The sequence below is a fragment of the Macaca thibetana genome, chromosome 4 (assembly GCF_024542745.1).
Source record: "Macaca thibetana thibetana isolate TM-01 chromosome 4, ASM2454274v1, whole genome shotgun sequence".
Lineage (NCBI taxonomy): Eukaryota > Metazoa > Chordata > Mammalia > Primates > Cercopithecidae > Macaca > Macaca thibetana.
This window is the reverse complement of record NC_065581.1, coordinates 93,874,459-93,885,398: the sequence shown is the minus strand read 5'-3', so window position 1 is coordinate 93,885,398 and position 10,940 is coordinate 93,874,459. Positions and strand designations below refer to the sequence as shown.

Genomic DNA, 10,940 nt, shown 5'->3' with positions numbered 1-10,940 from the left:
AAAACTGGAAAAATTCCCTTTGAAAACTGGTACAAGACAGGGATGCCCTCTCGCACCACTCCTATTCAACATACTGTTGGAAGTTCTGGCTAGGGCAATCAGGCAAGAGAAAGAAATAAAGGGTATTCAGTTAGGAAAAGAAGAAGTCAAATTGTCCCTGTTTGCAGATGACATGATTGTATATTTTGAAAACCCCATCATCTCAGCCCAAAATCTCCTTAGGCTGATAAGCAACTTCAGCAAAGTCTCAGGATACAAAATTAATGTGCAAAAATCACAAGCATTCCTATACACCAATAACAGACAAACAGAGAGCCAAATCATGATTGAACTCCCATTCACAATTGCTTCAAAGAGAATAAAATACCTAGGACTCCAACTTACAACGGACATGAAGGACCTCTTCAAGGGGAACTACAAACCACTGCTCAAAGAAATAAGAGAGGACACCAACAAATGGAAGAACATTCCTTGCTCATGGATAGGAAGAATCAATATTGTGAAAATGGCCATACTGCCCAAGGTAATTTATAGATTCAATGCTATCTCCATTAAGCTACCAATGACTTTCTTCACAGAATTGGAAAAAAACTACTTTAAAGTTCATATGGAACCAAAAAAGAGCCCGCATTGCCAAGACAATCCTAAGCCAAAAGAATAAAGCTGGAGGCATCACGCTACTGACTCCAAACTATACTACAAGGCTACAGTAACTGAAACAGCATGGTACTGGTACCATAACAGGGATATAGACCAATGGAACAGAACAGAGTCCTCAGAAATAATACCACACATCTACAGCCATCTGATCTTTGACAAACCTCAGAAAAACAAGAAATGGGGAAAGGATTCCCTATTTAATAAATGGTGCTGGGAAAACTGGCTAGCCACATGTAGAAAGCTGAAAATGGATCCCTTCCTAACACCTTATACAAAAATTAATTCAAGATGGATTAAAGACTTAAATGTTAGACCTAAAATCATAAAAACCCTAGAAGTATACCTAGGCAATACCATTCAGGACATAGGCATGGGCAAGGACTTCATGTCTAAAACACCAAAAGCAATGACAACAAAAGCCAAAATTGACAAACGGGATCTAATTAAACTAAAGAGCTTCTGCACAGCAAAAGAAACTTCCATCAGAGTGAACAGGAAACCTACAGAATGGGAGAAAATGTTTGCAATCTACCCATCTGACAAAGGGCTAATGTTCCGAATCTACAAAGAACTTAAACAAATTTACAAGAAAAAATCAAGTAACCCCATCAAAAAGTGGCCAAACTATATGAACAGACACTTATCAAAAGAAGACATTTATGCAGCCGACACATGAAAAAATACTCATCATCAGGCCGGGCGCGGTGGCTCAAGCCTGTAATCCCAGCACTTTGGGAGGCCGAGACGGGTGGATCACGAGGTCAGGAGATCGCAACCATCCTGGCTAACACGGTGAAACCCCGTCTCTACTAAAAATACAAAAAAACTAGCCGGGCGAGGTGGCGGGCACCTGTAGTCCCAGCTACTCAGGAGGCTGAGGCAAGAGAATGGCGTGAACCTGGGAGGCAGAGCTTGCAGTGAGCTGAGATCCGGCCACTACACTCCAGCCTGGGTGACAGAGCGAGACTCTGTCTCAAAAAAAAAAAAAAAAATACTCATCATCACTGGCCATCAGAGAAATGCAAATCAAAACCACAATGAGATACCATCTCACACCAGTTAGAATGGCAATCATTAAAAAGTCAAGAAACAAGAGGTGCTGGAGATGATGTGGAGAAATAGGAACACTTTTACATTGTTGGTGGGACTGTAAACTAGGTCAACCATTGTGGAAGACAGTGTGGCAATTCCTCAAGGATCTAGAACTAGAAATACCATTTGACCCAGCCAGCCCACTACTGGGTACATACCCAAAGGATTATAAATCATGCTGCTATAAAGACACATGCACACATATGTTTATTGCGGCACTATTCACAATAGCGAGGACTTAGAACCAACCCAAATGTCCATCAATGATAGACTGGATTAAGAAAATTTGGCACATATACACTATGGAATACTATGCAGCCATAAAAAGGATGAATTCATGTCCTTTGTAGGGACATGGATGAAGCTAGAAACCATCATCCTCTGCAAACTATCACAAGGATAGAAAACCAAACACTGTATGTTCTAACTCATAGATGGGAACTGAACAATGAGAACACGTGGACACAGGATGGGGCACATCACACACACCGGGGCCTGTCATGGGGTGGAGGTTGGGGGAGGGATAGCATTAGGGGATATACCTAATGTAAATGACAAGTTAATGGGTGTAGCACACCAACAAGGCACATGTGTACATATGTAACAAACCTCCACGTTGTGCACATGTACCCTAGAACTTAAAGTATAATATTAATTAATTAAACAATAATAATAATACTCAAAACCCAGTAACATGACTTCATAACTTGGAGTTTGAAACACTCTTCTAAACCATGACAGTACAGGTTTCATTTCTGTTCCTGCAAGTGGCAAGATCTTTTTCCCATCAATGCCTTCTCATTTTGTTTGCTTTCTTGCTTGGAAAAACCTTTCCTTTTTTCTCTGCATTTAAAAAAGACCATCTAATTGCTTCCTCGCTAGAAAGTGTTTCCAAGACTATTCCAGTCCATGGTGTCTCCTTTTCTGATGTCTATTTTTAACACATAAGAGATCATCACACATTTTTTACACTATATGATATATTGTGATGTTCTATAATTGTCTTATATCTTAGATAGTTATGTCTCTTTGACAGTGACTACATTCTATGTTTTTGCTTCTATATCCTTTGAAATGTCTAACAAAAGCACACGTGTGTTAGACACATCACAGATACTAAAAAACAGCTATGTACCCTACACAAGTCAACCTCTGAGCTTTCATTTCTTCAGCTCTGAAATGTTCTATTATTCTAAAGTCTCTTCCAGTTTATTAGTCTATATTTCTATGATATATGAGGACTTCTATAAAATGCACAAATGAAGAAAAAATACAAAACTGTTTTTTTATTAGCAACTACTGTAAAAGAAAAGTTCTTGTATGAGACAAAAAACGTCTGAAACTTTTTGTCACTTTTTGGTAGGCAAAATATAAACACCTTTTCAGAGATAAAGACAACATCTTTATCTCCGAAAAAATAACGTTACTGAAGTTTAAAACCATAGCTGGGTTCTTTGGCACTTGGATACTGAAATGTGATTATTTGTAGGCCACTTTTTCCCCCCTAAGTTGAATGAATATATATATACATATATGTGTGTGTGTGTGTGTATATAAAGTGTGTGTGTATATATATACAGTGTGTGTATACATATGGTGTGTGTGTGTGTATGTATCAGGGAATTTCTATGAGCTCTTATCAAACTGAGTTGATTGCAGAACTAAAAAAGGCCTAACAATGAACGTGGGCTTGAGGTACATGGAGGCAGGGTTATTATTTAGGGACAAAAATAACTGAATACAATTATGGTTTATATATCGTTTGTTTGTTTACAGGTGGTTTGTGAAATGTCACAAAAATCACTTAGGATCTTTTCAGTGGCTCTGGAGGCCAAAGGATGTGGCTGGTTGGCTCGATCACTAGCACCTCCATGACCATCTGCATTCTCATTCTTCTGATCCTGAGACTATGGTAAAGGAGCCAGAGAGGTTGTCAGTCCCCTTTGTGAGAGTGGTGGTGATGTGTGTATACTGGGGAATGGGGATTGTAGTGGGCATTTATAGTCTTTATCTACTCAACATTCTCTTTCCTTCTTTATTAACAACACTTTAATTTTCCTTTGGGAAACCTTTTTCTTTCTACTCGGTCCCTGTGGTTTGGGCATATATAAGGGGTACATACAGCTATTTCCCTTGACCTTTTTGTAGCTACAGGCAAATGACCCCAGCCTGGCAGTGTGCATTCCATCCCATAGTTACAATGGTTAGTTCAGAGATGAGCGCAGGATCCACATGGGTCTGGTGAAACATTCTTCGGCTTGCTCTCTTTCTGATGCAACTAATTGCTAAGGAGGTTGGATGTTAAGATGGGAGATGTAGGTCTTCCCTCTGTTTAGAGAAAATAAAACCAGTGCAATGAAAGCACAATGAAGACAGGGAGAGAAATTGAGTCCTGACGCTTTTTGAGCATCTGGAGGAGAAAAAATGATTTCTAAGAACATGTTTGTGTGTGTGTTTGTGTGTGTGTGTTTGCCAGTTCTACTTGTGAGATTTATAAACATATGAGCCAATAAATTCCAATACCCTTTGCTGTAGGTTTTGCTAACTCAGTTTGGGTTGTGTGCCGGGCACATCCAACTATCCTGACTTCACTTTTTCTCACTGATAATCTCTTTTTCCATCTTAAAAGTTTGGTGCAGGCAAGATCATGTCTCCTGCTTTTCTAGAGCCCAGGGCTTATTTCCTCTCCATCTGGTTACAGAAGTTTCTCCAACCTTTTGCATAGTCTCTTCTTGCCTTCTTCTTCTTCAAGTTCAACACAAGTGCTTGTTTCACAGCTGTAGGTGGCAGGAGACAAAGAACTGAGATGTTCTAGTCCAGTCTCAGGGTAGTGATGGCCCATGCAAGTGCCTTTGTGTGAATGAAGAAATGCCACTCTCTGAGCTTTGTGCTAGGACTGGTGCTCTGGAACCCAAGCTAGATCTTAACTCCAAATTGCCTGCCCACCTCCTGAGCCAGGGGACATAGTGCAGAGTACAAACGGCACAACACTATGCTGAAGACCCATAGGTCCAAGAAGCAAGGGTTGGAACCATGAGGTAGAAAAACAAGTCCGTGGATAGTAGCAACCCTCTGCTGCTCATGCCCACTGCTGCTGTGGTCTCTTCCTAGGGTGATGATAGCTGCTGATGCTGGGAGCCTCCTGGGCATCACCACCGGAGGCTGCGGCCTCAGTAATGATCACATATGTTGGTAATAGCTGAAAATATGACTTGTCACTGAAAGCAGCATTTCCCACTGTCTCAAGGCGATACTTTTTCTAGGGGGTCTTCCTGAGTTGTTTGGCATCTTTACAGCCCATCTGTTGATGAAAGTGAATCGTTTTAGAAATCCAGTGGGAGTCCAGCTGGCAATTGGCCATTGGAAGAGAACAGAGCACCAGAGAAAGAAGGATACCTGGCAAGTCTCCCCTGCCACACATCACGGACACCTTCAGGGGTCGGTCTAGGGGCCCCAGCTGGCTTTCAGTTATTTCAGTCTTCTGGGCGCCTAGGTGAGACCCTCATGATTGTGTTGGAAATGAGGAAGAATAACCAAGGCAGAAACGCAAGCAGCCTCGGGGAACGCAATTCCACTGGGCAGTCGCCACTGGAGGTGCACTTTGGGGGCCGTGGGAGCGGGAAACCAGGACGCTAAAAGGACTGCCAGCGATTAGGGGCGGAGCGACCCTCTAGGAGAGGGGCGTGGGGTTGAGGGCGCTGGCCAACGGCGAGGCTTGCCTCAGTGCCAGGTGGGCGCACTTGCGGTACCCTCCATGCCTTTGCCCAGGTAGAGGAGCGACGCGAGCTGAGTATAGAGGGAGTCAAGGCGGGGAGCGGCGGAAAGGGGCCGGCGATCCGCCCTAGGGCAGCTGGGGCGTGGCCTCCCGGGATCTCTCAGTCTCTACTTGCCTCCTCCCTCTTTACTTGCCTCCTCCCTCTTTACTTGCCTCCTCCCTCTTTCTCCTCTCCTCCTACTCACCTCACGGTCTAAAACCGGGGCCTGCGCCTTTAAGAGGGAGCGTTGGTTACCCTGGGGGCGGGAACCCCTCGGTAGCTCGCGAGGCGGCGGCGGCGCTCGTCCGCGATGCTCCTCACTTTCAGCTCCAGCTCCCGCCACCGCCGCCTCTATAGCCGCCACCACCTCTTCCTCGTCGTCCTCCTTCCTCCTCCGCCTGGCAGCGTTGTTCTCTGCAGCGGAGGAGAGAAGTGCTATGTCAGGAAAGTTCCGGGAGGGACTACATGGGGCCATGCTCCCTGGGCTCTTCCGCGGGCGCCCGCGCGCTGCTTTTCGCTTGAGGTGAGGCTGGGGGTCTCTGGCCCGCGGGACAGGTAGCCGCCCAGGGCGGGGAGCGCTTGCATCAGCCGCGCTGGGCAGGGCGAGCGGTTTGGCAGTGTGCGTGGGGGGAAATGAGGCTGGGGAGACCGAAGTTGTGCCGGAGAAGCTTGGGTTTTCGGGAGGATTTTTGCAGCTGGACTGGAGTTATTTCGGCCGGCGCCACACGGTGGGGGCCCGGCAGGGACTCGGTTTCTCCCGGGCCGCCTGCCCCCCTCCCCTGCCCGTCTGAGCGGTTAGGCCTTCTAGGAAAACGGTCGCCTGCAGAGGTGCACCCCGCGCCGGTTCCTTCCCTGCTGGGCTGTTCTGGTCGAGAATTCAGTGCTGGGAGTAAGAGGAAGGAGATGGGCTCCACTTGAACTTTTACATGGTGGTCTCGCTGCTTGAGTGCTGAAATTCACCTTGTTGGCGGGAGCGAAAGGTGCCTTCGCGCTCCAACAGTTAAACGAGAGGTTCCCTCTTCCATGTGGTTCATTCTGCAGCGCTGTGTGTGTTGGCTGGTTTTCAGCGTCACCCTGATTTCAGTCTTCTCTCCTCTGCCTCTTTTCGGAAACATTCTTCTTTTTAATAATAAAATATTCGTGGAGGCTCAGAGTGCTTAAAAAAAAAAACCCAACAACATATCTTTATGAAAATTTCCCCCAGGGCTAGCCCAAATTTTCATTTATTGTTTAGTCTTTGATGGAATGTTTAGACTCAGTCTCGACACTTAGGGAATACAGGCATCCCTGTAGTAGCATGCAGGTTTTTAGTGAGGTAGGATGAAGTTTAAACCATATGTTTTTAAAATAGGATTTCTCTTTCTTTGTTGGTGAGCTTGTTTTTCATTATGTGTTGGATTAAGAAGCCTTCAACCAGTTCTAGGAGTAGTGTTTCTAAGAATCATGGATAGAACCTCATGTTTCTTGCATAAGCTGATACTGCTTCAGACATTCTAATCTATGGACGAGGTATGTAATACGTGTTTCATTTGATGAAACCTAACATAAAAGTACATTTATCGCAGACGTGGTTAAGTTTTTTTTTTTCCCCCACATGTCCTGTGGGTAAAGGAAGCCCCATTTTCTCACACCCCCAGGTCTCTGCCACACCACTATTCCTGTTTGCCTTATTCACCACATTGCCAACTACAAATCAAAGGTGCTGATGAAAAGTCCCTATGTTTTGTAAAGTGTTGCATAGCCAAAATGTTAGTGACATAATTGATTTTACATCAATTATGAACATGCAGATCATTTTGAACAATAAAAACAGAATGTGGGAGCTTAAATAAAAGAGTGCCTTGAAGTATTTCTGGTATATGCGTTACATACAATTTTGTGTGTGAAAAGTATACTACCAAGGCAGACAGGGGATAGTGTAGGAAACATTGTTTGCAGTGGGAAGTTTTCGAAGAAAATCGTCCCAGAATAACCATTAATACTGTCAAATTTTGTTTGGGATATAGACTTCTCATCTCTAAGTACAATTTTGTCACTTTACTGTAAAATATACCAGTACCAAAACTGAAAAAAAAGAAAACAACTCACCATCTCAAGCATTTTCTGAAAATTTTCAGCAAACCGAGCATTCTTGGAGAAAATTTACTTAGGAAAAATAAATATAACTAAAACCCGAATGTAGTTACTATTTTACCTTAAGTTTGCTGGACTACAAGCAAGAAAGTAAGAATTTAGTGTTCTTAGGTGGATGTGACTTAGTTTCTAGAGTTATTTGAGCACCTTGAGATTTTGTATATGGTGTATTTAATTTGGGATGATTGTTTTGTGAATGAGTCTTTTGGAAATGATACACACACGTGGATTTATATATGTATATATCCATATCACACATATACCTATATTTATGTATCCATACTATATATAGTATAATTATATATACCATATCTATATATACTATTGAATATATAAAAAACACGAGAACCATTTTAGGAACCTAATAATACGTGTGCACCAAGAACAGCAGGTCTAAAAGATCAGCTAAAAATGGTTATTGCTAGAGCTTGTCATCTTTTCAGCATTTTAGTCAATATCAGTTAAGTTAAAAAGCACTGGTTTTCAATATGTTCTTGAACTCTTAACAAGGCTTGGATCAGGGAGCCATATCCTAACCACATTTATCTATTCAAATGGATTGAATTGCCCCACTAATGGATAATTGAACCAGGTATTTCTTAAGCTTCAGTAGGCAAATTTTAGGTAAAATTTAGTTTGTCAATATAGTGTTTTCTTTTTTTTAACACTTCAAAAATAACCTTTACGATGTTCTTCATAGGTCTGGGATTTAGAGAGTATGTCTCAAAGGCATGAGAGGCAAACCTTGGGGAAGTTCTGGTACTCCAAATTTGTGAAATGATGTCTTAAGTGCTTGATTTGAGAGGTGGACCCATTAATGCTTGGAAAAACAATGTGTATAAATACAGTGCTCCAGTTACTGCAAGCAAAACTATTTCATTCACCTTTGGTATATTTGTTACCACATTTCACAGCTGAAGCTGCTACATTTCAGCATATGTATGAAAATTAGAAATGAAATGAAATAATCTATTAGGCTGTTTTTTTTTTCTTTAATTTGCTAGCTGTTTACCAGAAATGTGTTTATATTTGCTGCAAATGACCTTTACTTTGTTGCAGGTGGCAGTTTTTCCTTTTTTTGCAACTATGACATATGTATATTTAGGATGAATTCTTAGTGTTTACTTGAAAACATTAATGAGTTTCACAGAGTTTATGTTGTATTTCCTCACCTTTCAAAACATAACATATGACATGTTTGACTATGAGCCTGAGATCATGGACCTTCAGAGCTGATGTGATCCTGGTCAGTTATAGTTTCAGTTTCCTGGGAATTTTCTGTTTAAGGTTAGATGTCCCCTTAATTTGAACTAGATGATCCACGAAATAGGTACTTTTGCAACCACAAAACAAGAGAATATTCCAAATGATTTGAAGTGTGGGCAGCCCAACATGCTTTAGTATTTGGTTGGCTTGAGGCAGTATGCCATACTTGTAAAAATGGTTTCCGAAGCTGACAGCAAGCTGTTTCAGGCTTTGAATTTGACACATAGGATAAAATGCATTCTAACCTCTGCACCAGTAAATATGGACAAGATTTATATTCATTGCTGTTTGTATGACAGAAGATTCAGAAAACTCAAGCATGAAACTCTAGCTTAATATACAGGAAAGTTCATTTATATTTGTTATAAACATAATGAAGAGTTAGAAAAGTTGGATTTTGACACAGCCCTCAGGTCTTGGGGAATAGATGGTATATTTGCAGGTATGGGGTTAATCTTGTGGTTGCCTATTGAAATTAATAATAGGATTATTATTATCAGCATTTCCTTTGAGTGATATGCTAAAGAATTACATCTTCCCAGATCCAATTTAGATTAAAAACACCCCCAGCCAGATACTGTACCAATCACCTGGCATATATATTAATTGATTCTCAGATCTTTTTCAAATTCTTAGATCATTTTCAATTTAAACCTTTATGTGTTGTTATAGTTATAAGCTTTACATACCTTTTAGGGTTTTTGAGCAGACCTTCTTGGTTAACTTCTTTCTCTCAATTGACTTAGCTCAGTCTGTGTTATTAAAGTGTTTGAAAAATATTTAAGGCAAATTCTTTTCTGTGGAAACTTCTAAGGATCTGCCTTGGGGAGGCTGGTGAAGAAGGGACATGATTCTGTATTCTAGCTGTTACCTTTCTCCTAAAGTGAGGCATCTTTACATCTTCCTACTTTATACAATAACAATATAAAACAAAACGAAAACAAATGCGTAGGTAACTTTAGAGAGAGAACATTTGTAGACATTTAAAGAAGCCTGAAGTTTAGATCAGAGTAAGTTTCAACTGAAAATTATATAAGAATCAATTAAATCTATCCCATGTGTTTGGTATGGTATTTGGCTGAGGCTGTCTGGTGCAGGATTTTTTGCTCTAAGTTGATCCTGGGAGGATGTGGATACAAAGGGAGTTGGGTGTAGGCATAACATCCATTGTCTTCCAGAGGGAAAAACGTTCAGATAAGTGTGCTTTTGTAATAAGATCCATTCTTTTCATCATTTTAACTTACTCCATTTCCCTTGTATTTGAAGCACACAGTCTTCCTACTCCATTTTGATTAACCCTGCATAAACCATGATACCTTGTAAAGTTTCACACTGTCTAGCACTAGCAGAAAGTCTCTTCTCTCAACTTGTTCCCACTCAGCACTTCTTCAGATGTTTTTCCTTCTTTTGCATTATTCATTTCTTGAATGATAGGAGATTTGAGTATAAGTTGAGTATCAGGTTTCTCCATTTTCTATAAGTTACATAAATTTGCACCCACTTACAGGTTTGGTAATGTTGGGAACTTCTTGTTTTTGTTTCTATGGTTCATGTATAGTTACTATTTCAAGGTTTCAAATCTTTTTTTTTTTTTTTTTTTTTTTAACTTTTATTTAAGTTCAGGGGTATAAGTGCAGGTTTGTTACATAGGTAAACTTATGCTGTGGAGCTTTGTTGTACAGATTATTTCATCACCCAAGTATTAAGCCTTGTACCCATTAATTATTTTTCCTGATCCTCTCCCTCCTCCTACCCTCCACCCTCATGATATAATAGATTTTTTCTTCCTTTATAAGTTATTCTTGTTCATTATAGGAAATTTAGAGGCCAGGCATGGCCACTCATGCCTGTAATCCCAGAACTTTGGGAGGCCGAAGTGGGAGGATTCTTTGATCCCAGGAGTTGGAGACTGGCCTGGGAAATGTGAGGAGACCCTGTCTCTCCAAAAGGTAAAAAAAAAAAAAAAAAAAAAAAAAAAAAAAGTTAGCCAGGTATGAGTGGCACACGGCTGTGGTCCCAACTACTTGCGAAGCT

General features: G+C 41.2%; 1 protein-coding gene across 1 annotated transcript in view; it reads left to right on the top strand.

The window, feature by feature from the left end:
- The first annotated feature begins 5,676 nt into the window (after positions 1–5,676).
- The window catches only part of GPR63 (G protein-coupled receptor 63), a 44,408-nt gene continuing 39,144 nt past the window's right edge, over positions 5,677–10,940 (top strand). The window contains exon 1 of the mRNA XM_050786222.1: positions 5,677–6,030. The gene's annotated coding sequence lies outside the window, so the exon portion shown is untranslated. The remainder of the gene's footprint in view (positions 6,031–10,940) is intronic.